The 27847-nt window shown below is 33.2% G+C and overlaps 2 pseudogenes; both read right to left on the reverse strand.

The window, feature by feature from the left end:
* Positions 1 to 4476: 4476 nt before the first annotated feature.
* LOC108730730 (cytochrome c oxidase subunit 1-like) lies at positions 4477 to 6028 on the reverse strand (annotated as a pseudogene).
* A 6031-nt stretch (positions 6029 to 12059) lies between these two features.
* Positions 12060 to 15440, reverse strand: LOC108730731 (uncharacterized; annotated as a pseudogene).
* Positions 15441 to 27847: the final 12407 nt, after the last annotated feature.

Here is a 27847-nt window from a genome sequence, read left to right on the forward strand (position 1 = left end):
AGTCGGATCTCATTTCTGAAGTAATTCGCGTTTCAGTATGTCTATCTCCTGCACGGACTCGCGTTTCATTGAAATTCAACCACCGCGATACTCAATAGAGTCTGATGGCGCGGAAGTATTTAGCATCTAATATTACTTAGTAGATTTCTCAGATCTACGGCAACGAAACGTCCTGATTTTAACAAAATAAATAGGGACTCTATAAACATCCTGTACATGACTACGTATACTCCATACATAGGTAAATACACGTATTTACCGATGTCGTTATCTGGGTCAGTTCAGGTCGTCGAATTTCGGGACCATTCGAAGGAAGATCTCTCTAAACGTTTTCGCTGTGAAAGAGGACTCCTCCTCGACTATTTATTACGTGCAGTAGAGAAACCCACTTCTGTACGCTTGTCTCAAATAAAATAGAAATAGAAATAACTAGCAGACTGTAGATCAGGGCTAGCCGAGCAAGCGAAATCTACGAAATTCCCGTCTGTCTCCAAACTCTCGCCGCTAAGTTAAATTACCTGAATATTCTACGGCAGAAACAGCTCCAACATTTAATTGCGTAAGTATTTAACAATGCTTTTTGTTGGTCCGTGAGTGAATTTATTCCTAGATTTGTAGGAACGTAAATTGCGAATGTAGAGAAAAAAAAAGTAAAAACGTGCGCGAATTAATGCGGTGGAGCACGCAGATATATTAGAGACCATCTGTCTCGGAATAAAGAATAATGCTGTATGTTCGTGTGTTATATCGCACGACCGGACAAACGTTTGCATCTCGTACATTTAGCTCTCAGCGCTTATAGGGAAGTACACATTCCGCCGTTAATGGGCAGTCGATTAAACTTCATCGACGTTCGCTTTCATTTTTCACCGCGCGTTTCTTTCTTAATGGAGCGACTCGACAGCTCCGGGTCAAGTTTACCGATTCGTCATCCTATAAGTACACCCGCGATGCGAGTTCACGATACTCTTTCGAAGAATCAGTGTAATCCTCCAACTTTTGCCTTGCGACGAGAGTGAATTTTTGAGTTTGAGAACAAACTGTTGCTGAGATCGTGCTGAGAAATCTAGTTTGATAAATGATCGTGGCCTGGAACGTGCTCGATTTGACGTACCGAGCAAAGGAATCCTTTCACGATTCTCCCTAGGTAGAACTTACGTCAAGATTTAAATGTTTGGATGATGTAGCAAGTGTATATTTAATGTTTCAATTTTCGGTTAAACGATCGTTAATATATAACCGCACATTCAAAATGACATGCATCATTTACATTCTTTTCTCCATGCGATAAAATTCAAAGAGACTGCAAAATTAAACGTGGAATATTTTAGTTTTTAACGCAAACGTAATTAGCGAAATGAAAGAGCGAATAATTGGCGATTTGTATGCAGGCAATAATCGTTGTATATTAAAACAATTATATATCTGTTTATATACATGGTTATTTACATAAATTAATAACATTAGAGAAGGAACAATTTGCATTGCATGCGAAATTAATGTGCGAATAATACGATAAATTATATCTAATTAATGCAATATTATATTATACGTGTCATGAACTCATTAAAATTTAAACCGTCTTTTTAAGATTTGATATTAGTGCTAATATGCGGAATAACCATTTCTAATCGTACTACGAAATCTTAATGGAATGTCTGCTCATTCAAAATCGCAAAATCGTGCGGAAGTTGAAGCTGTTAGCCACAAAGTATGGCACGCGGTAAAACCAAAAAAGTGACCGAAATCGTCCAAGTTTTAAGAAAAAAAATTCAACTTGCCTTTCGGGAACTTTTAATAGAACACTGGGGAATTGAACCGGAAGGGAAACTTCAGCAATTTTACGCAAAAACTGCATTATCGTAAAAGAAAAGATAATTATAACAGCTTTCCGCAAATAAAGTTCATCTTTTTATTTATCAATCGATGAGAGAGATTTATATTTATACTATTTTAAGCGTACAAGTCTTATTATTTTAATGAATCTGTTTCAATGCTAATGAGAGCAAAAGGGGACTGTAAAATGTCAAAGCATTTGTAAGCATTATATCTATTAATATAATTCTTGTTCATGGTATAATCTTTATTAATTCTGTACCTTTGTCATCTAAAACTTTATAAGAAGTAAAGAAAAATATTTTATTTATTAATAATACTTTTTATTTAATTTAATGGAAATATATTTTCTGATAGTTCGGAAAGAATTGATTTATTAGCGACTAAAATATTTTTGTATATATATTTTTGCATAAAAATCAGAATATATTTAAATTTTGTATATATACACAAAGATGATCATGCAAAATAATTCGATTCACAATTCTAAACGTTCTAGCATCATCTGATTCATTTGAACTCGAAAATATATGAATTTAGTAATCTATTCGAATTAACAAAGAATTAAAAAAATATATACAAATATATTTATAAGCATATTTGTACGTATGTTAATAAAAGTAATATTTAATTTACATAAAAAATCAAGTATGATTTATTCTTATATAAAATTAAGAAATAAAAAAAGGCTAAAAAGACAATATCTTTCGAAACTAAAAAGAGCTCCCAATTGGTAACATAAAAGTGAAATCTTTTGGGACTCTGAGAAACTTTTAGAACAGAAATGGAAATTCATAAGTCGTAAGGGGGACTAAAAAGATTTCTTTTCAAACTTTCTGTGCCATCTGGGCTTTAACAAATAAAATCCATTTTTACATCTCTAACCGATGATCTGGACGATTGAGAATAATTTTGAAATGCACGTTTATACACGAAATATACATAGAAAGAAATACACAAATTTTTTTACGGGAAACCCGAGAATTTCTATCACAATCATATTATTGAGTATTATAATTACAGAAATTGCTATAATTTTATAAGAAAAAATAATTAGTACTTACCTTGATTTATAATATTTGAAATAGGAAAAGTGCCGAATTAAAGAGCCCTCCATAAAGATCTGTGCGTGAAGAGAGAAACCGGGAAACAAAAAGTTCTGAGGGAATCGAACATCTGTGACAAATTACAGGAGTGGTACTGCAAGAAATAGAGTCGGATCTTTGCCCCCTTCGAAGGGAGAACACTCATTAGGGAGCCTGGGAACAGGTTGGCAGGCGCGTGACTCGCATGCCTCACGGCATTAATGTCAATTTAATACATATTTCCATGGTCGCTACAGGGAACGTAGCCATTTTTCCTGCCAGTTCGATCTGTTGTAGATAGCGGCCGTAGCTGTCGTCGGGTGGCCTCGGTGGACGCTTACAGGCGCGGCGGAGGTGTGCGTTCTATCTAATAATAAATAAATAATGCGCCACGCGCGCCATCCGGGGCGCGGCAAATCGGATCAACGAACGGCCGAATGATTCCCTTTTCGAGACGAAGCCCATAATAAAAGGCTACGATAGGCAAATAGAGGTAAAAGAGGATAGCGGATCGCGGCTTTTTTTATTTTTTGCACTCTTCCCTCTTTTTTCATTAGAGGGAAAAATGTTTTATAAAAAAAAAATGTTAGCGGTGGTCTCTAGGATCTGTAAAGAGGCCTCTTCACAGAAGCGTTTCACGCCTGGCGAGTTCATCGCCAGGCTTCATCCTGCGGATCGATCGGCCGTACGCTCGATCGCGTCCACGTTAGCAAGTTCTCCAAGAGCCTCCCTTGTTTACACCCTTTCTCCTTTTTGCTCCCACTGTAAAAAAAAGGTATGACGCGTCCGCGCGCGCACGGGGGAGACGCGTTTTAAAGATAAAATTATCTGTCCACTGTATTACGCCGCAACTCAGCTTCGATCGAGCGAAACAAACATGTCTTTGGTGCAAATATAGATGATATTATTTTCCAGGTATTTTTATGATCATGTTAGAGAGTCTTGTGTTTCTCTTTCTAAAAAATTTACATGTTTCTTTTCTCGTTCTTTTACCTTCCTTCTATTTTTCTTTTTTCAATATTCTTTCTATCTTTGTACGTATATACAAGTTTCAAATATCACAAGACTTGTTAGTCGATTTTAATATACACATATATAAAAAATTGTTATATAAAACGAGAACAAAGCATATTATATTGAAAAAAAATTTTTTGATATTTGTAACTATAATTACATATTACTATAATTATCATTATTACTGCTATAATATTAGCAATAATAACTATATGTATAGTTCTAATAATAAGTATATATAGTTGGCAACAAAAAATGACTATAATTATAGTTATTATATATAATATATATATATATATTACCATAAAAATAATTCAAATTACTATAATAAATTATAATCATTTTAGAACAAAAATATTTAACTATAATTTATAGTGATTGCAACCATTTCTACGGTATTGATAAATATAATTATGTTAGTTTCGGTTACAAACTATATATATTTGTTGATAAAACCATACATATAGTTATTATTACTAACATTATAGTAGTAATATATTATCATAATTATAATAACGTATAATTATTATAGTTACAATTATTAATTATAGTTGCTAAAGTAGACTCGAGTATCAACATCAAGATCAATAGTAAATATATGATGAATTCATACGATAAATCCTAGGAATCCAATAGCAATTATAACATAGATTATACCTAAAGATCCAAAAGTTTCTTTCTTTCCTACCCCATTTATAGTAATATGGGAAATTAAACCAAATCCTGGGAGAATTAAAATATAAACTTCTGACCAAAAAACTAAAATAAGTGTTGATAAAGAATTGGATCCTCTCTCCTGAAGGATCAAAGAATTTAAGTTTTGGTCATTTAATAATATGATGATAGTTCCTGCTAAAACAGGGTCAGATAAAAGAGGTAAGATTATTGTAATTAAGACAAATCATATTAGAAGTAAGATTTTATCTATAGAAATAATTTTTTATATATATTAATAATTATAGAGATAAAGTTTAGTTTCTAAAATGGCTCGTAAAATTGAGGATATTCCGGTAATGTATAAAGAAAAAAATTGATGAATCAATTGAAGATCCTCTATGGAAGATATTAGAAGCTAGTAATGGATAAATAGTTCAACCTGTTCCTGTTCCTGTATAAATAAAATTATTTAAAATAAGTAAAGTTAGAGAAGATGGTGAAAAATTCTTTTTTCTATGTACTTTTCTAAAAATATTAAAATACTTTATAATTATTGCTATGTATTTTTACTATTACATTTTTTACATTTGTTTGTACTCCGTATTTTTTGTATAAAAACGCGTTTCAAAATTATTCTCAATCATGCTGATAAAAAATCTCTGTTTTGTTAAACGTTGAGATTTATGAATCTATTTACAATTATCTTGTAATTATTTTTATGTGCACAAACATTAAATACATTATATTGAATAAATTAAATATTGTATAAATTTAAGACTTATCGTTGCTATATCGAAAAAATACAGAGCGTATCACTAGAAATTAATTAAAATACTTTGCGCGATTATGTATTTTTAGATTGTTTACCCTCTCTTGTTTTCTACGCTTTGCTCTTTTGTACACAGTAAACGTATCGTGTGGTCAATCGATCCATTCATCCATCCATCTGCTCGCGCTCTGAAAGCCCATCGTACTCTCGCGCTTTTCTGCCTTTGTTTAGCACGACTATTCCTGGATTTTCGCTCTGTTATTCCGTTAAAACTTTTCTCTTTCCTCGCTCACCACCCTCGAGTTCAGGGAAACTTAGGTGCTCGACTGCTTCGTTTTGGCTCTTACTGTACTATTTCGCGTGTTCTCATTTCCCTCTCTTTTCCTTTCTCCGCGCGCCGACTTGAAATTAGCAATCGTAAGGATTACATCTAACGTACGTTGCATTACGACTTTTGATATATCCAATAAAGTAACCACCGCTGATTAAACGAATTTATTGGCAGCGGGAGATACGGCTTCGCCTTAGATTTCCTTATCCCTGCTTTCAACTTCTCATTTATTTTACGTTTTTTCGTTAGTCGTCTGCTGACACGGAAAAATTTTTGCTTTCTGTTTTTTCATCTGTACCTTTTCTCGCGAACGTGCAACTTTTCCGGAACGTCCATCGCGAATCATCCTCAATTTCGGTATTTGATTTCTCTCACTGTTCTTCCTTCTTCTTCTTATTAGATATATGTTACCTTTTTCTTCCAATCCTTCTCTTATTTCGGTTCCATTTTCGATTCGTTCACCGTATTCTTGATTTTTTTCTTTCTTTTTTCAGCAGCGTCTCAAAAGAAGCAATTTCTTCTTCTCGGAACATGTAGAATTCTGCATTCCTTATGCGCACGCCGCAACCTAAATTAACATCCTAAGAAATACTAAATTTATTTCGAACAATCCCTACATCGGCCTCGGTTCCAATCAATTCATGACAATGCCCATTAAGCTGCCCTTCGTATTTTACTCGATTCATTTATATTTCATACTGGAATTCTCCATATCATGTTTCGTAATCGCTAGATCAATATATTAGAAAGTAGACGAAAAAACAACACGTCTTACATATGATATTATTTCAAGATATTTTCGTTTGCTAAAAATGTTTCGCTTTAGAATGAAATTAAATAAGAGATAAAAAAAGAAATATTTTCCAATGAAGAAAGAGAAACTTCTGTCCTTATCTTTGTGAAGCAAAAAAATATGTGCGTTTTGATTAATATCATTGAATTATTTTTTCATTTTGTTTAAAAATAATTTTAAAAAGTAACTTTAAAAAAAAAGAGAAAAAAATAAATCCAATGGAAAACTAATTTACTATGATCGTTTAAAAACGGTTTATTTTAAAAACTGGAGACTCTCTTTCTTTCATCTTTTCATAATTAACTTTTTTATAGAGTTGTAATTCGAATTATTGTACTTAATCTTCTTGTATTCGTCGCATTTATGTGATGAGTCAGTAAAGAAACAAGTCAAATAGTAAGCTGTTTACGTATCCGTTTCAGCAGAAAGCAATAGAGAATGCAAAGAGACCAATAATGCTCGATTTGCTTCTTTGTTGTCTTAACGTATTTGCAGCGTAGCTGCGAGCTATCATTTTATATTCTGTCTACGTTAGACAGATATCGCCATTGGGCGCACTCGATTGTCCCTCTATCCTCTGTTTCACAAATATTTGCAGTTGCAATAATAAGCGCGGGTAAATTAGTTTTTATTGCGATTTATCAATGCGTTATCCATGGGAGTTGTATACTGGACACAAGTCGATTCGAGCTAAATGGAGTGTCTCGAGAAATAGAAGGGTTCACACTGCGAATAAAAAAAGTGCGGTAATAGAAGGGAACAGAGGTATTTACTTTCCTCGTGCTGTGCATCTAAACTTGTTTATATCGGTTTGTGGATCGCGGGCACCCTCTGAGAAGAGATCCTAATAAATCAGTAGTCGAATTAAACAAGGGACATTTTCTTTTTAAGAATAAGCGTGTCTGTAGAAATTCTTTCGAAATGTACACATTTGTTGTACATTTTACAAGTAATCAACTACTCTAATTAAAGGCATTGTTAGACAAATTGTTTTAATAATTTAAGTTTTAATAATAGAAGTAAAATATACATATTAGAAGTTAAAAAGAAAAAATATAAAACAATAGATATAAGAAAATAGTTTATTACAATGTAAATTTTTTTACAACAAAAAATATTTAATATTATTTAAATAATTCTAAAGAATTTAGAATATAGATAATTCTGAAGAAAGCACTAAATTGAATTTTACAGAAAAAAAAGCATTAATTTTGATGTATAGGCAAAGAATCATTCATTAAATATACGCTAATTAACTAAAACATAATGAGTGCAGCGATAATTATGTACAGTGTATTATAATAATCAAATCAAGATTCAGAATAATTGAGCCAAGTTAATTTACTTACAATTATAATTGGAATCGCAATTCAATATATGATTTGCACATATGGCTGCTTCGTACACAAATCTGTTGATTACTAACTGCACAATTAATTATTACCTCGATGACTGAAGTAGCTTATTGAGGTAGTGTCAACATAAACAATTAACGTGTCTCGATCTGTGGATACAGTGAAGCGAAATTCGTGAATTTCGGTTAGGAGAGTTGGAGTTCTCTCGTTGGATTGCATTAATAAAGATGGTGCACTTAAGAACTGCTACAAGAAGCCCGCTTAACCTACATTACAAAATAATATGATAATTGTTATCACGCTTCATTAGAAGAAAATACTTGAAAATAAAGTGATTAATAAAAAGGATCGTAATTTTTAAAAATTACAACTTTTTTAAGAGCTAATGTTGTGACATTTGTTTGTTTATAAATAATTTATAATTTTGAAGATGTGCAAAAAAACATTTTCGCGACAATACATAAGTGGGTGACATATTAATTTTAAATAGGAGTTACATAGAGTTATCTATTAACAATAAACGGAATCATGATTTTATGCGAGCTGTCAGAACTGCGTCAGGGGTTTCGAGATCGTTCACGTCGACCCAATTGCCATATCGATTTGACACGGAATAACCCCCATGATCACGATTTTCTGTGTGATAACAATGGCCGCTATCTAAGAGCAGTAGTAGTATGAAACCTCGAACAGGAACCGCCTAAATCACATTTCTCGATCCTTTCTTCGCATGAGATAACGCAATTTTTCCTATACGTATATTCCCGTTCGTGACGTTCAATGATAATATCCATAAAAGTGATCAGTATACTAATAAAACGCCGACTAATCAAAGCGAGCTGGCGATGTGGCGTATAACCTATTAAAAATAATGTTCTCCAACTCGTTCGTGGTAAACATAAACGGGCGGGAGCAGATAACCGTAAAATGTCAATAAATTAATAAGGCCAATCCGACCTTTTTAGAGAACAGGGTGGCAAAGAGAAGAGGGGCAGAGGGGGCGGGAAAGTGAGAGAAAAAGAGAGAAGCGAGGCTTTTACGGGGCAAATAGTAACCGCGCGAAGACGACGCTCGAAGGCTCGCTCGGTTGAACTTGCGGCCTATTCTCGTAGCAGCCGTTTGCTAATTCATGCGAGGATACTTCGTCGCAACTCTTGTTCGTTCCACTCGGTAAATTGCTAAGCGAATTATTCGCTCTTCTGATGAAAGCGAGGTGTTGCTCGGCTGCGCGTTCGATTAGCGCTTGGTCGACCTTATCTAAGTTATCCCTTAGGTGCCCTCAGGCATCCAGGTGTCTTTATACCTCTCACACTCCATTTCTCGATCAACATCAACCACGAATACACGTGGTCCTCCCCCTTTCATGTTATTCTCTCGCGCCACCACCACTCCCTCTCACGCTCGCAGCACCTCTTTTTCTCCCTTAACGAGGCTTTATAACCACGCGCTCGCGAGCCCTTTGCGATTCCGAGCGTTTCTCGGCAATCTCGGCCCTACTGATATTTACGGGGAATTTAACTTGCGCGTGTTTACGTGGAATAGCCGCTTTGACCAACGAGCACCATTATTGGATGCCAGAATCGTTCGCCATTCATGTAAACGGAAACGCGGCGCGCATCGTTTCTAGTTGAAAAATGAAACGGGCGGGAGTGCGAAATAAATCGAGAAGCTAAAATGCAAATTAAGCATACACAATGCAACGGCTACTCCATTTCCGCTCGTCGTCCCCGTACGCGCCCTCCAGGGCTTTCAGTTTCTTTATATACTTCTTGATGTTCCACTTTAAGTCCTCCATTATGCTTCAAGTAGAATCGACCTCGTTTTATCCTATCGTCCTATTCAACTGATGCGGTCGACGCTTCTCAGTGTAAATAGCACAAACGACTCCCCTCTCGATACGAGAATTTATTCGCCAAGCGATGCTTTCTAATAACCAAGATATCGATAAATCGGATAATTAAACGTCTTCGTCGCAGACCTACGGTCGATCATCCGAAGCATACATTTCAAACGATCGTCCTGACTGCACAAATCGTTCACGATTTGTCGATCCTGAGCGCCATCGAGCCTCAATGTCTTTGTTCTCTTCCTCTTCTTATCCTCTCCTTACCCCTTATGCTTTCAAACTGCAATTAATTAAAATAGAAGATTTCTGTTTCGTTTATCCATTGCAGATACCATCATGGAAGCATCACGGTTTCACGTTCAATGTACGGGCGACGATTTGGATAGGGGATTGTAACCCCGTGGGATCACAGATATCGAACTTTTTAATCCCACGAGAGAATCCCACGGAGAACCGCTGTCGTGTCAGCAGTTTGGAGAGCGGCTATCGTTCTCGTCACGTATGGACGTGACGTTCCACCGTGTCGCGCCGCGAGTTTCTCCGTTCCTCTAACACGTTGGACACGTTGAATGCGGATTTTCGTGTAAAAGTCCGATTCCGATATGATTTTTGAATCGTCATCTGCGAATCAGAAACTGAACAGAATATATTATGCATTTTTTTTTTATTTGTTCGCGCTTATACTTTCGCGCTTGGGGTGTTCAACTTTTGATTCTACCTAGAAACCTGTAACTTTTGAATTTGTACTTTAACGATAACGTTTTAAATTGGCGCAAAAATTTCGTCCTATTTATCAAATAAACTTGTAAGCAAATTTTCAACAAAATTTAAATAAAATTGCTGTCACAGGTTTCGTTATATTTTTTTTTCGTCTACAGATGTTCTTCAATTTCTTCTTCAAAGAACTAAACTTTTTAAATTTATTTGATTTAACAAAACGAGAAAGGAAAGGGCTACGAGCCAAAAGTCTGTCGTTATAATTTAAAAAGTTAGTAAATAAAACATATAATTTAGTTAAAATCTAAACTTTAACAACATGTACCGGCTATAAACAAAAACAAACGTTTCGATCCTTATCGGATCATTATCAATGTTTAATATATTGTAATTAGTTAGAACGGTAAAGTAACAGTTTAAAAAGAAAACTAATTCGCTCTCACTCGCAGTTTTGACGCTGTTATCAATAAATTTTCCATTTACCTTGGGCCAATAGTTAAAATGTGATTTGGAGATTGAACGCATATTAATAGAACGCTGGTCTCAATTATAAAATAGCAAGAATTATGTTATGTTGATACTTAAAGTGTATAGAGATTGTCGACGCAAGATTATTGTTTCTTAACAATTTGATTTAAACTTTGATAATGTGTGAAATGATACGATAAATCTTTTATTAACCAATTAATATTAACATTGTAATTATTTTGAAATTTAAAATGTAAATCATTGACCATATCACCTTTAAATAAAAGAATTAATGAATCTTTTCACAATAATTAATATTTTGTCTTTAGCAGAAAAAAAAATAATCACGTATTAATAAACAAAAACTTTGGTTCTGTGAAGCTTGGTCATACATTCAAAATAATTAATAATTTAAAAAATAATATTTCAATTATATATAATATGTATATTACTAAACAATAACGATTAATGTCTTTACTGAAAGTAAAATAAATTTATATAAATAATTTATTTTTACGTTATTTGTTCTCTTTAATAAAATTTAAGAAGAAAACTACGTAATAATAAACATAAACTTTACAGGAAGAAATTTAATAATCATTTTAATATAATTTTGTTTAATAAATTTAGGAATAGTTATCCATAAATGTTATATATTTATATGTTATATCTATGTAAATTATTATAAAATGTTAAATAAGATATTATAAAATTTTCAATATTTCAATAGTAAGTATCATCTAACTAAATACAGCAAAAAAAGTAATGCAGTAGCTGTAATAGTAATAAAAATATATTTGTCATCTTAGAATTTACAAAACACTTTTACATTTCACATGATTTTTATGCTTTATTCTTCTTACATAACACCTTAATAAATAAAATTACTTAATTTACCCTAATTTACTTATATTCCGACCTAGTTTTATTCCAACTCAATTCTCTACTCTTAATCTCTCTTTCTTTTATCCTCCTGTTGTAATCAGAGTAAATTATTTATTACCATTTACGAAAGTATAATAATTGCTCAACAAGAAAAAGAATCGAGAATTCTCTTAATTTCATTTTTCATTGTTGTCAATTTATTTATTCTTTTTTAATTATTACGTAGTCCGTATGAAAGATACTAAAGAGTAAAAGAAATTTTAACGTTGCATTCGAAACCATTCTGGAAAGCAAATGTTTAAGTTATTCTGTGCTGCATTCTCGCTGCATTCTAAAAATCCAAGTAAAGGAAATAAGTTCAGAATCGCGATCTTGGAAACCATAATCCACAGCGAAATGAACAGTACAGAACGAAATATCTTGCGATTCTTGTATCAAATATTCCTATCGTATCGTTTTGCATCCACCAACGGATTCGCCAAAATGTGTCCGTGTGTGCACGGGTAAGTTTTTCTCATTTTTCATGACAGCCGTAACGTCGACATTACCACAAGCCGTTATACGTATGTGGCAATGGAATACACAACGAATCGCCAGAAAAATGAGGCGGAAAGGAAGAATGAGCGCAACGAGAGTAACTGGCGGAACGCGGACACTGGCACGCGGTGGTGGGAAGACGGTATAGGGATAAAGACCAAACAAACGAGGGCACATAGGACGCAGAGGGTGCAGCTTCGACGCAAGCGACGAGGCACGAGGGTGTTAACTGTCCTTTGAGTCTCGTCGGCTGAAACATCTCACCCGTGCAACAACGTCTCACTCGGTCCATGAGCTCTCGGGCTGTACAGCGTATGTATGGTCGAGCTGACGACAGCGAGGCCAGAACAGCATGGTCGGCTGCCTCGTAAAAAGGCATTTTCGCAGCTCCACTTGCGCCCAAAATGGCGGACACATCGGCTCCCGAGGGCCGTGTAAGCATCGTGTAACGACATAGCTGATTACCCCTAGTGACCAGTGAGCCGAGTGTGTTCCTGCCAACCCCTTCCATCCCCCTCGAGAGCATCGGTATGCCTCGGTAAGTCGTTAAGAACGCACCTCGTTGGGTTCCAGCCTCTGTATCATCGCTAGTGACTGTCCAGTCTTCCGTGGCGTATAATCGCCTGTATTATTAGCGACGTGATGGCCCTTGCGCAAAACGGAGCGACCCTAGGCGCGTCTGTAAATACATCATACCGCTCATAAGCAGATTGAAGCTATATTCTCGATATTATTAAAAGCGCCATAAAGCGACGTCTACAATAAGATTTTAAGGCGTAAAACTCAAGTTTTAAGTCGTAAGAAATTGATCAATGATTGCGTTCAGCAGAGAAAAATACTATCAGTTATAGTGCTTAGTGATTTTTTAATATGATCGGTTCTTGCCTTTAGTTCTTCATTGGATCTAAGTGTAGGAACCAATTATATTGAAGAATCACTAAGCGCTAACTGATTAGTTTTCTCTGCTGAACGTAACCATTGCACTTGATACGGATACTAAACTAGTAACTTTCTATCGAATTATCTTAATTTCGGCGATACGTGTAAACATATACATGATATATGTATTTAATTAATCATTTTGATGCATATTGTATCAATTTAGTATATCATTCTTTGAATATGTATTTATATACATCGCTGAAATTAAAATAATTTAATAGAAAGTTACTAGTTAGTACATGTATCAAGTGCACGATGTAAACTCGGCCATAGTCGATTGTTCTTCTCCAATCACATTTGACTGTGATTGGTCAATTTCTTACAATGCTTAAAACTTAAGTTTTGCTAACGCCTGAAAATCTCATTGTAGACGCCGCTTAATACGTCGTACAGATGCACAACACGTACGTTGCACGTAGAGACTCAAGATTTCGCGAAATCGGTTTTGCTAACGAATTAAAATTTCTTTTTCTATTTGTGTTGTCTGTGATTTGGAAATAGACCGCACGAGCTAACTGAAATTAAACAGGAGTTAATTTTATGTTACATCGTATGATTGATTAGATACAATATATTATTCTGTTATATTAAAATCATTGAAATTGTCATATTTAAAAATAATATTTTTATTTTGCAATTTGTCAAAATCTTTGTCGAGTTATACACTAAATACATTCATAATCGAAACGGGACAATACAAAATAGTGTAGGCTCTACACTACAGGTATAGCTTACAGATCTAAGTAATTAATTTTACTTTATCTTTAGAAGTTTTATATTCTAACTATTCACACTGATTAATATAGATTTTCTATACTATTACTTATAGTTTTATTAATTATAGTTATGTATTATTGTATTCAATAATTGTGTTAAGAATATGTAAGTAAATTAAAATTCCTTTTCAACTTTCATCATAGCATTGAATAAATCTATGTATTTTTCGTGTGTGACTTACGTAGTGCGGATACGGGACATTTTAAGTCATTTCTTAAAAAATGTGTTTTTATGTCTTTCTTAAAAACCAATAATTATAATAAAAACCGAGACAAAAAATCCTATATTTAAAAGTACTTTTGAGAGTTTAAATTTTTGTGGCTTATGGTATCTCTCTCTCGTAGTATCGACGAGAAGTTTCGTATAAAAAATCCTTTATATATTATAATATAGGTGTTATAATTATATATAATTCATATATATATACGCACAAATATAAACATTATATATTATATATATATATATATAAATGAGAATTTATTCGCAGTTCATTATCACTATGCATTGTAGCGTAACTTGCGCTTTTATGTACAGCGATAGTGCAGCGACTTGCTTATAATGCTGATCGTGGTATCATTTATAATATTATATATGTACTTGCATATAATTAATATAAATATCGTAATGACATCGCACTGACATTTACACGACATATAGGTAAACATCACGAGTTTTCGTGCCAATATGCGCTTGCAGGAGCACTTTGATGATGTCATAAATATATGTAGATTTAATCTCTACATATCTATGACTTCAAAAGCAATATTTGCAGAAGGCATTAATATTTACAACGTGTTCGACGCTTTGCATTATGATTTTACATTAAAATGATACTTTTTTTCGCAGTAAAATTATAAAAATTAAACAAAACCAAACTGCAATCGATTATACGTATTAACATGAGTAACTCCAATCCAGAGAAAGTCCTTGTCAGTGTCGCATGAGTTGATGAGTTGCAACTGTGGTTTCATCATTGTTACAACTATGTTGATAGATCCGAAGCACGCAGAAGACAAATCGCAAGTTCGGATGGGCAGAGCTTGCCGCACAGTTGTGTAGCAGAACTGATACCGAAATCGCGAATTCGTGTCGCGAATTTGTGGTCGAAATCGTCGCGACACGACGGTGCTCGGGCATCGACACGCGACACGCCTGCCGCAACTTAATTAATGACGTTCGACATCCGCGAATCGCCGGATAATTCGCCGACGTGGTTTCCGGCCCTCAGCATTTCGGCCGATTACGCCGAGATGTCATAAGGTCCAGGCATGCGACCCAGCCGGGTATTGTCCTGTCTCGATTCATCTCCTCATTTCCATTACCGGCGACATTGAGACATTCCTGGGAAATGTTTCCCTGCGATTTATCGCCCGCCGGTTGCCCATACGCCGGACAGGCCTGTGCGCCCGTGGTCAAAGATAATCCCATGCTCGATGCAAACCTTACGCAAACAACGGTGTAGCTGCATTTCAGGGCTACGACCCGGCATGTTAGCAGGGTAAACTGAATGGCGCTGAAATGTGCCGCAACTGTGTTTGCTTGCGTTCTAAGACTACGGTAAATCCACCGAAAGGAAGCACCATCTCGCACAACGTAGATCCTTTTAACTTCAAAATGGCAGAGATGAGTATGGCTGATCCAGCGCGAATTTCTCTTTTTTCCTTTTTTCATCGACTCTAATATTATTTTTCCTGATTAACATAACTGCATCAGGTGAAATCTAATGCTAGAGAGTACTTTATATCCAGTTGCTTTTAGTTTCTCTTTTTATTTTTCTCTTTCCACCTTTAGCCTTTATTTTTTTAGTGAATAAACAAAAAATGGAAATCTTTTTAGTCGAATCGTAAAAATGTTTTAGCAAACGAGTTGATTAAGGAAAAGTAATTTACGTGACACTGAATATATACGAAACTTTTTTCCATGCGAAAATGCGAATATATTCTCTCTTTCTCTCTGTTTCTCTCTTTTTTCTCTTTTTCTATCTCTCTCTCTCTCTCTCGCGTGTTAAACACAAGTAAGAACGCTCAGAGAAAGAAAAGCAATTAATAACCAAAGGTCACAAAGTTTGAAGACATTAACAATTAGATGCATGTTTGAGTCATTTAAGTTTTCATCATAAAGTAGTCTGTTGTTATCAATGGTATCAGTTATTTAATCAAATATGAAACTTCATAAACTTGCTTTAACTGAAAGAAAAGATTGGCTGAATATGGCATAGCATTTTTAATTGATTGCAACAGTTCATCTTTTCTTTCAGTGTGCAGATACGATTTTCCAACAATATTAAAATCCTAATATTATTATTGCATACATTAAGGGAAGAATCTTAATGGTTGTATATTTTGCATAAAAGTTATTCAACTTTAGTTCCTTTTTTTGTTATGTAAGATAGTCTATAATTATTTACTTTACATTTTATCAGCAAGGACAAGTTTTAATTATCTTAAATCATATATGAATATTTGAAGAATTAATGTATTGCCACTTGAAGAATTTATACTTTCTAATTCTCGGCGATTGTTTTACTGATTTAAAAAAATTTGGAAATAAAGAAATCACAAATAAAGCGAAATATTAAGCAAATGCAATATTATTAAAATACTTATATATTTTTTCTTTAAAGCGATATATATTGCATTCAGAATTGTTCAACAATTCATCGTAGATTTTCACATAATCTTTTTCGTGAGTATATAATAAAGTCTTTCTAATATTTAAGGTATGTTACAATAGTAATGCGACTGAAATATTATATTTAAAACTTTTACTGCGATCTTATAACTTTACTTTAAAACTTAATATAATTCATTTTGCTGCTTGCTCAGAATCTAAATTAATAAGATTATATAAATTATACAGAAACGATGGAAGCACAGCGAATATTTATAAATGATATATCGAAGAATATTTCAAAAAGAAGATATATTCAATATAGAATCTTTATTTTTAAATTATGACAAAAATATATAATTTTAATTCATGTTCATCAAGGATATTAAACTCTACAGACTTGTAGGATCAATGTTATTTTGGTTTGGATATTTCATCTCGTCAATGATTTTTCCTCAATCCTTTTGCAATAATTGTTGTAAATGTCTATCGCCGATTTCGCAAAACTTTTTCTTGAAACGCAAAGAATTTCAGGAAGTTGAGAGCAGCTTATCGATATGCAATAATATTCTATCTCGCGCAACACGTGTCGCGCGAATATATCAGGAATATAAATTGTAGGCAACGACGAAGTCCATGGCCACACCTCTATTCTGTTTCACACGTATTAATCCATTTATTTTATGGAACAAATACAATAAATCAGAGATTTACAATGAAAATAACGAAAGCAAGAGAGAATAAACGCAAAACACACATTATTACAAAGAAATGACTTACAGTACTACAACTTAATTTATAATAATTTTGTATTATCATTTTCATTGAATTATTTACTGGAGTACATTGTGATATGTATTGGTGCGAAAAAATATATTTTTGTGAATTTATATATAAGCATGCATATAACATGGAAAAATAAATTACAAATTTTTGTATGAAATTTTGTATGAAAGGTTGGTCATAAATTGGATAAAAATATTGGCTTACAATAAAATATAAAAAAATCACCAATTTTTATCTACAGTATTAGAATTTTTTTGTTCTATAAGAGAAAATTTAACTGATAAACGACAAAAAATTTGGCCTTTTCTCTCACAGTATTTGCATTCCTAATATTACATGCATGCTCTATAATTAATATGAATACATGGACTTTTAAAAAGAACGTATAAATTGAATTTTATTATTGCTTTTTTGCGATACCGATCAGTATGAGAGACATGTTCTTCGTATCGTGAGAGACCGTCATTACGAAGAATACATATTTTAACAGTTCGATAAACAGCTTGTTGTTGAAGGAATTAATTAATATAATTATAAATGAATTATAAATGAAAATAAAAAGATACTTTCGTTTCGAAGTTTGCCTCAATTTATCTAAATATGTATGTTATAAATAGCTGCGGAATAAATTCCAAAAAGCGATTAAAAAATGAAATAAAAGTCCCGAAAAGTAAAAAATTAGATTGAATTACATTGTATTATATTATGTAAAAAATTAAATTAAGATTATATTATATTATTTTTTCATAATACAATATTGTATATAAAACTATTAATTATCTTTGATATAGTTATATTTTTAATTTTTCTATTTTTACTATTATTAACAATTTGTCCTTAATTTTATACAGTTTTCTTAATTTTTTCTTATTTTCGCTATCGATTCCAATTTTATTTTCCTTTAATTTTAATCAATATTATCTTTGTTTTCAATATTTTGGTTTCTTGTCTCTCTAACACTATCTTGTTGTAAATATGTCCGAATACGAATGAGTAATCAAACCACCCAATGACACATAAATTCTATTAATTTAATTCTGTAATTTAATATAATAAATTTTGAAAAGTTTTAATTTCAAATGTTAAATGTGCCTTAAATGTGTTTATAATGATTTATGCCTATAATTAGTATCTGATGATAATAAGCTAAGAAGTAGAATTATTTAGCTAATGAAAAATCGATGCTAATTGAGCGTAAATTAATGATGAAAAGTAATCAATGCATATTTCTTGAAAATTAAATGAAGATTAAATAATACAAAATATGGTGTCTATTATAAATAAACATTTCTTAATTTCATAGAAAATTTTGCATAATTGTACTATTAGTGATATATTTGCATTCATAACATTATGGAACAAAATTTGATTTTTTTTACAACATCATAAGTATGTGAATAACCATTTCCGTTGTATTTTTGTCTGCTAAATACAAATCCGTTGACAAATTTTGACTAGCATGTCACACTTTTGAGAAAAACGGCGCCAAAGGGATAAAAAAACGTTTTTGAGGATTCTCATGATGTTGTAGCACTGATACTAAATTTTTTTTAAATTTCATTAATGCCAAGCGAAAATATCAACTTCTAGCTTTAAAATGCTTTAAAATTTCGATTCGTTTAGATATGTTTTTTATTTTTCGAAATTTAAGAATAACTCTTTCCACTTTCCCTCCTCCCATGTATCTACATGTATATGTCTCAAAAACGAAAAGTATATCAAAGCAAACTAAATTGTATTTTAAAGCTAAATGTAATTCATACTTTTTCGTATGACATTAATAAAATTTAGAAAAAAATTAATACTGGCACGACAATGTCATGAAAATCTTCAAAATTTGTCGTTTTTAATTACTTTAATGTCATTTTCTCAAAATTGTAATGCGACAGACAAATTTTAACGATGGATTCATATTCAGATAAAAATATGTTAAAATGACTATTGACATTCGTGTTGCAAAATGGTGTTCCACAGAATAATCGATCTTTTGTTAAATATTAATAAAGTTCAGCATGAAACACAAAAAATAATACACATGTAGAGTACAAGCAGTTATATTCTAAAAAGATACAAAAAAATACAATTTGGGAAGTATTGACAAATATATCCAATATAAGATTGAACAGACAACATAATATTAGATACGTGAAGATTAATAAGATTAAGACCAGATACTTTCAAGGAAACATTATTACGTCATGATCTTTGTTTTAGGAATAAGTAAAATTTCTTTTCGTCACTTTCGGAGACTCAGTTTGGCAAAAGTTCGAAAGAAGAAGAAAATAAAAGGACAAATGGAACAAAGCGTAAAGCAGGTAGCACGAATATAGGTCACCCATGAAAATAAGTAGAATTCACGATTTCCGGCGGTGACATTAGCGCCTTTGCATTTTCACAGTGGCGCAAGGAATGCGACTTCGCGATATTAAAGAAGAATATACAAATGGATAAGCTTTCGAGCTCTCCTTGAGATATTACGTTGCTCGAAGCTATAAATAATTTCTGCAGCCGACGACAGTGCCGGTATCTGTTGCTTACACTTCGCAGAGCAAGTATTTTCATCATTGAAATTTTACAATAACTCTCCGAAAAGTGCACGAACTCTGTATCATCTCTCGTATTATTAATTGACGTATGTTCGCTGTGCATTTGGAGTTCTTTTTGCAAGAGAGAGCGTAATCGATATTCGGTATAAACTCGGTCATCTGAAATTCATTTAGAGTTGTATTCTCGTTATGTTGTTTTTCCATTTAGTATAACAGCAAGATTTTTTTGATAGATCTCTTTGCTCGATCTCTTTTCAGTTACGTCCGCGAAATATAATTGGATTTAAATTTCGATTTATAATGTAATTTACTCCTTAAATTCTTTGGAGTGAAATCTTTTTAAAGAACGAAAATTGAGCTAGTCTCAAAAAAGATACCGTGGTTCAATTTTCAATTTTTTAGAGTGAGATTTTACTCTTCAGAGTGATAATTCACTCTAAAAGTTTTGGTAATACAATATAATAATAATAAAAATAAAACAAATAATAACTCTCGAGAATGTTAAATATAAAAACAAAGAAGGGCTAATGAGAGTTAATTCGCGGTAATTGGTGCGAGAATAAAAATCGGTTTATTACCAATACGAATATAATTAATTAAGCATTTGACATTTCGAGCCTTTGAGCAATCATCAGTATGTCTAATATGTATGTCTAATCTTTGTAACCTTCATGGCGAGACGGAGGGGCGACGAATCAATTAATCTTATCCCTATTCGATTGACACAAGGTTGGCAAGTCAGGTGGCAACGAATGAACGATGAAAGTCCGTATAGCCATGAAAGTTGTAACATTAAAATTTAAAAATTACAAAGATAAATGTTCGCTAAATGTCCATATTGTGCGAACGAAATCGTGACAAATAATCCGAACATAATTAATTCTTACAACGGTCAACAATCGAGTGAATGATATATAATGTGAGGAATAATAATAATAATAATAATATTTCCTGGCTGTATTACATCAACAATCAATACTTATAATAATTAAAGATGTGTACAAAGAGTCGTTACAATGTTCGTTAGTAATAATTTCTAAAAAAATATTTGATAAAAATTTTTTTATGTAAAACTGCGAAAAATAAACTATGTAACGAATACGTATAAAATAGGAAAAACCTGGTTTTATTTTTTTGAAACGAGTTTCCATCGATTACAGATGTATCGAAAATATTATTCGAAACTGTGTATACATGGCTGGTTAATACCCATTATTTCCACGCAATTCAATTTCGCCGCCCCTTCGAATTCTTCCTTCCAGGAATACGACGGTCCCGCATTTCACGACGTTCATCGATTTCGTGAAGAAAAGATCGAGTTTATAAACTGTTCATGGCCAACGAGCTCGACTTGTACACATTTCGAAGTGGCTCACCGAGAATCGAGGTCTTCTGCCGATTGTCTCGTCTAAATAGCGTTTGCATTACATCGAAATCACGATGGTTTCCTTGCAAAACGACCAAACTTTTGAATTGTCAAACTCTTTGACAAAGTAAACACAATGAAAACTAAAGTTCTCATCTCACGCTATTCTTTTCAATTTAATGGCTTATAATTATGTAAATTCATTTATGCTAAAGATGTTTAAAGTAGAATCCCTTAAATATATTTCTTCATTTTTTGTTGACATTTGTTGTTACTCTCTGTTCTTTCTCTCCTTTCTTATTATATTTCTTTCATTTATAAGTTGGTAAAATGTACTTAATTAATTTAGATAAGTACGTTTTAATTATTTAAAGAAAATATAGATACATCATGAAGATTCAAAAATACTTAATAAATACTTTTTACAGTAATTATAATTTTTAAACGTCAAAAGAAAAATATAGTGTATATGAAGCATTTAGGATGCATGAATAGTTCACTTAATAATTAGAGCAGGAAGCAAAGCTGTTGCATATTTATCATCACTTTAGTCTCCCTTTTGACTCGCGTTCACTCGATTCCTTATTCGACTCATCTTCAAAGAATCGATATTCAAAGATTTTTGCATTCCAATAAGTCTTTCAATACTTTTTGAATAAATAATTGAACAATCAGAGAGAGAGCAATTTACGATCTGTCAAATAGTTCTAAATATGTCATAAATTAACTTTTGAATATTGATTTTCTCATTTTAAAAGATATGTAAAGAACTAATAAATAAATTACATTGTAAAAAAAAATAAATGTTGCTTTAATGTATGAAGAGTTTCTTATTGATTTTATTTTTAATAATGGATAAAAAAGGATGACTTTTTTATTGTAGTGAGGAAAGCGATTTATAAACTCTGTATTTCCACAATTATTCTCCAATTATAAATCAATTATATCTATTTCAAATCAATATCTAATTTTTGTGTTCGTGAAGTCGCCGTGCTTTTCTTAACTGGATAATTTATTTAAGGAAGAGAAATATTAAAGAGACGTGCTAAATCTCGTAAGTACCTTTAACGAAGTGGCGTGCGAACAGCGATAACGACAAAAAGCGAGCGAAATGGCGCGATATCGAAGCTGAATCTGTGGTAACGAAGCACTATAACGGGTAGATCGATACACAGAGCGAGCCCTTTCATTTATCCGATGTGTTTCGTCGCACTCCGCATGCGACTCTAGCGAAAAGTTTCCAGTGAGCGTGCAGCTCATAGGACGCGTAACGCGGTCGCATATTTTACAGCAGCAAAATCGTTCCTCTGAGATCAAAACTGTGCGACGAGCGGCGTCGTTTTCCTGGAAGAATGAGAATATGGGTCGCAACGCACACAGGTCGAAGGAAGTGATAATAAAATCCGCGAGAAAACGCGGGAGAGATTACATTTATTTTTCACCAAATGCTACTATGAAACAGTTGCCTCTTGAATCCGCTCCATTTTTGCGACGTAGAATCTTTGTCAAAAAATTTTTGTAATTATTAAATTACGTTCGATTCCAAATAGAAGCGGAAATGCGTTACTGGAACACGAGACTTCTTGATAAATCGGTCGAGATTCGCATCTCACTGTGGAATCATCATTATGTGGGTCATGCTTTGTAATGTCTCGACGTGTTCATGGCACATCGCTTAAAGGGGCTTAAATCTGACATTGTCGACAGCATTGACCACTCAATAATTCCAGTGCTTCATATAATATCGCCGCGAGTGATTTCCTCGTATCCGTATTATTATTGGCATTACGTGCCAATGAAAATTATTGTTTCTGCTTTGTTGCAAAGCAATTAGAGAAAGATCCGACAAACGAGGTAATTTGTCATAAGCGATGTGTTTTCAGCTAAGGTTACGTTGATAGAAAATTCTATTTATAAAATGGTGTAAAAAATCTACTCTTGGTTATTGATTAGAAAGAAAGAGAGAGAGAGAGAGAGAGAGACTAAAATTAAGCGTCCTTGTGCAGTCGATTTTAACGGTGAGAATCCTGTCGCGGGCGAACGAAATTGCAATGGAAAAACGAAAACGAATGACTCTAAGTACATCGGTGGAAAGAGATGTTTCAAGTGTTATGCAGTGACAAAAAATTTTCATGTGGTGGAAATTCCCTTTTTTCGATAGGCGACGAGGATTCGCTGATTTTTCTCGTATCCTTTGATTCAAATGTGCGTAGGACATTGTTTATTGATATTAACGATCGATTTCATTATTTAATTCCGAGTATAATTACATGATAATTAACAAGATAATGTTTCAAGCTATTGTCGCAAACCGACATAAAATTATTTCTTCAAACCATTATTCGTTCCTTTCGTATACTAGAACTTAAATATTAAATGCCACACTGAACCAAAACTGTACGTAAATACAATAAAATATACATTGAATTATGAAAAAATAATGAAAATTGGTCCAATGAATTCTCATAATGATTTAGATTATAAAACTATTACTAGAATTCATTGCAAGAATGAATATATAGTTGTATAAATGAATCCAGTTATTGTATCAATGAATTAATTACATTAAGTCAGACATTCAGTCGGATATTGATTAACGATCATTCATTGGACTAAAAATGAACAAAATTTTTGTCAATGTAAAAAAATACATTTTCTAAAATCAAGCTATATTTTTAATTAACTTTTATATAGAATTGGATTAAGATATCATAAAATTTATTTTACACATAAAATGAACGATACTGTCCAAGATATCGCAAAAATCATATAATCGGAAAAAATATATAAATACTTTCTTAAGAGTTTTTTTAATTTTTATATAAAGTATAAAATAATATTTTCTCATATCTCTCAAATACATATATTTCAGTTAAATATTTGAAATACCAAAATTTTACAATTAAAATTTTATAATTAAAAGATAGAAAAATATATGAATTAGTAATTAAGACAGCAATTATTTGACTTACATAAGAATTAATATAAAGAACAGATATAATATGTGTCTATATTTGTCATTTTATACGAATTATATATATAAACATTTTTATATAAAAATTAATATTTATTAATTTTTTTATTATATAATGCTGAAAAATTTAGCTAGTAGAGTTCTCCGTAACGTTAGCTTTAGAAGTTTATTTTTCAATTTTGATAAAGGAACGCTTGATTTCATTCACATATAAAAGTCGTTCAAGATAATAAATGATTAAAACCACAGTGATGGACCCGAGACGACAAACTGGTGACACGTGGAAAGCAATTTCGGGTCAAGGTTCGTACAGTCAACTATATTGATACATGGACAACGAATCGAGAGATTGCAAAGGCAAAAGTTTTGCGCGATACGTTTACAACCATGCAACGGATGCTGCGGCAACGTAGCCGATGCATCTGCAAATGCAGCCTTTCTTTCTTTTACCAAGTATACACCGATAAAGTATGACTTTCAATTGCTGTCAACGTGTCATAATTGTTTAACGTGAACCAGAGTTTATTCCTATGAGATAATTTCGATATTTCTCATTTATGGCATTAAGATATAAGCAGTATCGATTTAAATAAAAACTGTGTGACAGTTTGAATGCATTATTCTATTGAGCTATACATTATTAATATTATTATACTGATTTATAATTGAACATTTTATCGAGAAACGTAATTATCAATAATGATTAACGTCATGTTTATAATATATTTAAAATCTTTTCAGTATAAAAAAAATGCTTATCATCCAAAGACAAATGACTCAATTTGATCTGCTAATATCAACATATATGTGTATATGTAAAGTAAATATTCCATAAATTTTCCAAAGCCCATTAACTTGTTAGACTCTTCAGATCTGGACAAAAACTTATCAATACTAAAGCGAAGAATAAAAGCCCGAGCACAGATCTTTGCATAACACATAATGAATAAAGTATAAGAGAATCGGCTAATCAGAGAGTCCTTCATTTCGCGAAAAGGAAAGATTGATCGATTTTCTTCTGTTTTATGCATTATGCGTTATGCAAAGATTTGTGCTTCGGTTTCAATAGTTAATGTTATCGATATATTATATTAATCTCACATACACAAAAAGATAAACTAAAAACAACTTACAAATTCTCGCGGAACATTTATATTTTATTTCATATCATTATTTCTTTTTTCTTTGTTGCGGAGAGAAGAGCGTGGGTTGCTTTTTTCTTTGAGCATTTGTGTATCGTTTATTTCAGACATGCAATGTCGATTCTTTCCGAAACAATCGTCCACCTGCGTAGCACCTGTCGTAGATTTTATCGACCTACTGGCGACGATAACACGCGAAAATGGGAAATGCCAGAGATCGCTCACGTTGCTCGCCCTCTCTCAAAACGTCGCGCGATAACTCGTACGATGTTGTCATTCAAGAGGAAATGGAGTTCCAAGATTTATTCGTGATATCCCAGTGGGTCGATAAGCTTTATTATTTGTGCGCGCCGTAGCGAGATCAGCGGTGGAGTATGATAAACATTTTCGTCACCGTGCTCAAAGCAGATTACTTCCGCGATATTTCTTGGTCGGGCTGCACCCTCGAGATTCAATCGCGCGATCAAAGGCGTTCCACCTATCAAAGACATGCACGCGGATCACGCATTGTCATAAAGCAGATTCGACGCGTTTATTTGGTTTTACAGGGATTTCAAAATAAAATGGTGTGCATTATTCTCGAGTCATTTTCAAATTGACTCGTTTTCAACTGCAGTATTGGCCCATTGAATATATGAATTGAATTGAAATAGCGTAATAAAGGTTTATACATGGTTTTTAAATCCGTTTTAGTTGATTTATAAATCGCTAGTATTCAGGATAAAATTCTATTTACAGTTTTATAGCGATTTTGATATATGTGTTTGATATAATATAAAAAAAACATTTAACGCGCGGTTCAGAATACACACGTATAAAGTTGTATATCAAAAAACACACAGCATATAAAATTACTATTGGAATTTTATCCTGAAATCCGATGCGAATTATAGATCATTCGTAACGCGGAGTTTATTTTCAGAAACAAAAAAGAATTTGTAAAAATGTAAAGTGTGTTGTTGAAAACATTGCAGCACTATTTTATAATTCGAAAAGAGAAATCTAAAATTTTGTGTATCGTGTCAACATAATTCATACTCTAAAAGTAAATACATGTAAAAATTTTACTTTTTCGATTCACATCTGTTCAGCGAAATAAACTTGATTATGTGTAACTCCATATAATTATGAAGCAAAATGATTTATGCTGAAATTCTATTACATTAAATATAATAAAATTAAATATACTATACTTTGTAGCTGACCGATAACGAACGGGAATTAAAAAGAGCCAAATGTTACGTGTTGATTATATTACGCTCGGCGTAGCATTTTACGTACGTCACTCTTTATTAATCTTTTTACGTTCTCTTTGCATTTTATTCGCGCAATATAGTGAATAACGTTAACGCCAGAACGAAAGCAAACTCGGGAGGGCAGGGAAAGCTCGTTTAAAGGGGCTACAAATCTTACGCTTTTATGAACTTCAGATCAATTTTAGCGATGGAAAATGTCAGAAAAATCGAATCCTTTATCACGTTAATCCCTTTGCACTGAACTGCACTGAACAACAAGAAAATCTTCGAGATAGATTTTTGTTGTACTGCTTATGTAAAATGATTCACCCATATGCGCCAAGGTATGTATTTTATATTGACGGATAAATGTAAACCATACATTTCGATAATACTTGCATTAAGCGCAGCTTCTATCGAAATTACCAGAGCACATTTTAACATTTGCTACATTTGCCACTTTATATTTAATAAAAAACACAAATTTACACATATTCGTACAACAGAGAAAATCCTTTTTTTACTCCTGTATAAATCTTTCTATGAAGTTAAACGGTAGAAAATCAAATAGTGAGCGTAAAGGTGAGCGAATACATATATAATAAAGTTGTAACTAGGACGTGAGCAAACCTCGCGGTTGCTCACTGAGGATGTCTTAAAATATTCTTCTGTCGCTCGGTGAGAATCCTCGAAATAATTCTATCGCCGCCACAACGAGGATCCTTAAATAATACGCTGGTAATTTTCAGATTGTCGTTCTCAACTCGGACCGTGTAAAGTGAAAGGGTTTGCGCGCCCGTTGGCTATTCCGAGCGTTCCTGTAAACCAGTCATGCAATTAAAATCCGTTCATCCGGCAAAAATGCCGAGAAGGGTTAATGAGCGCGCGCGTATCTCGAGCGAGTGTTCCCGTGCGATGGCGAGCGTTAACTTTAACCGCACGCGATTACCCCCGGTGTTTATCCCGCGAGGCACGCGCAAGGGGGAGGTTCGTCCTTCTCCCCGGGGACGAGCAAGAGAAAAGAGCCTTCCGCGTAGCATTCGGCCGAACCGAGCTGTTCGAGCGCGAACGGAAGTGGTTATTGATGCGCACCGGAAGCTCGCCGTTGCCTCCGTGTTGTTGTCATAAAGGAGAGAGCCCTCGGGGGCTCCGCGAGGGTCGAGCGGTGACCAGTGG

The sequence above is a fragment of the Mycetomoellerius zeteki genome, unplaced genomic scaffold, assembly GCF_001594055.1.
Source record: "Mycetomoellerius zeteki isolate Tzet28-1 unplaced genomic scaffold, Tzet1.0 scaffold96, whole genome shotgun sequence".
Lineage (NCBI taxonomy): Eukaryota > Metazoa > Arthropoda > Insecta > Hymenoptera > Formicidae > Mycetomoellerius > Mycetomoellerius zeteki.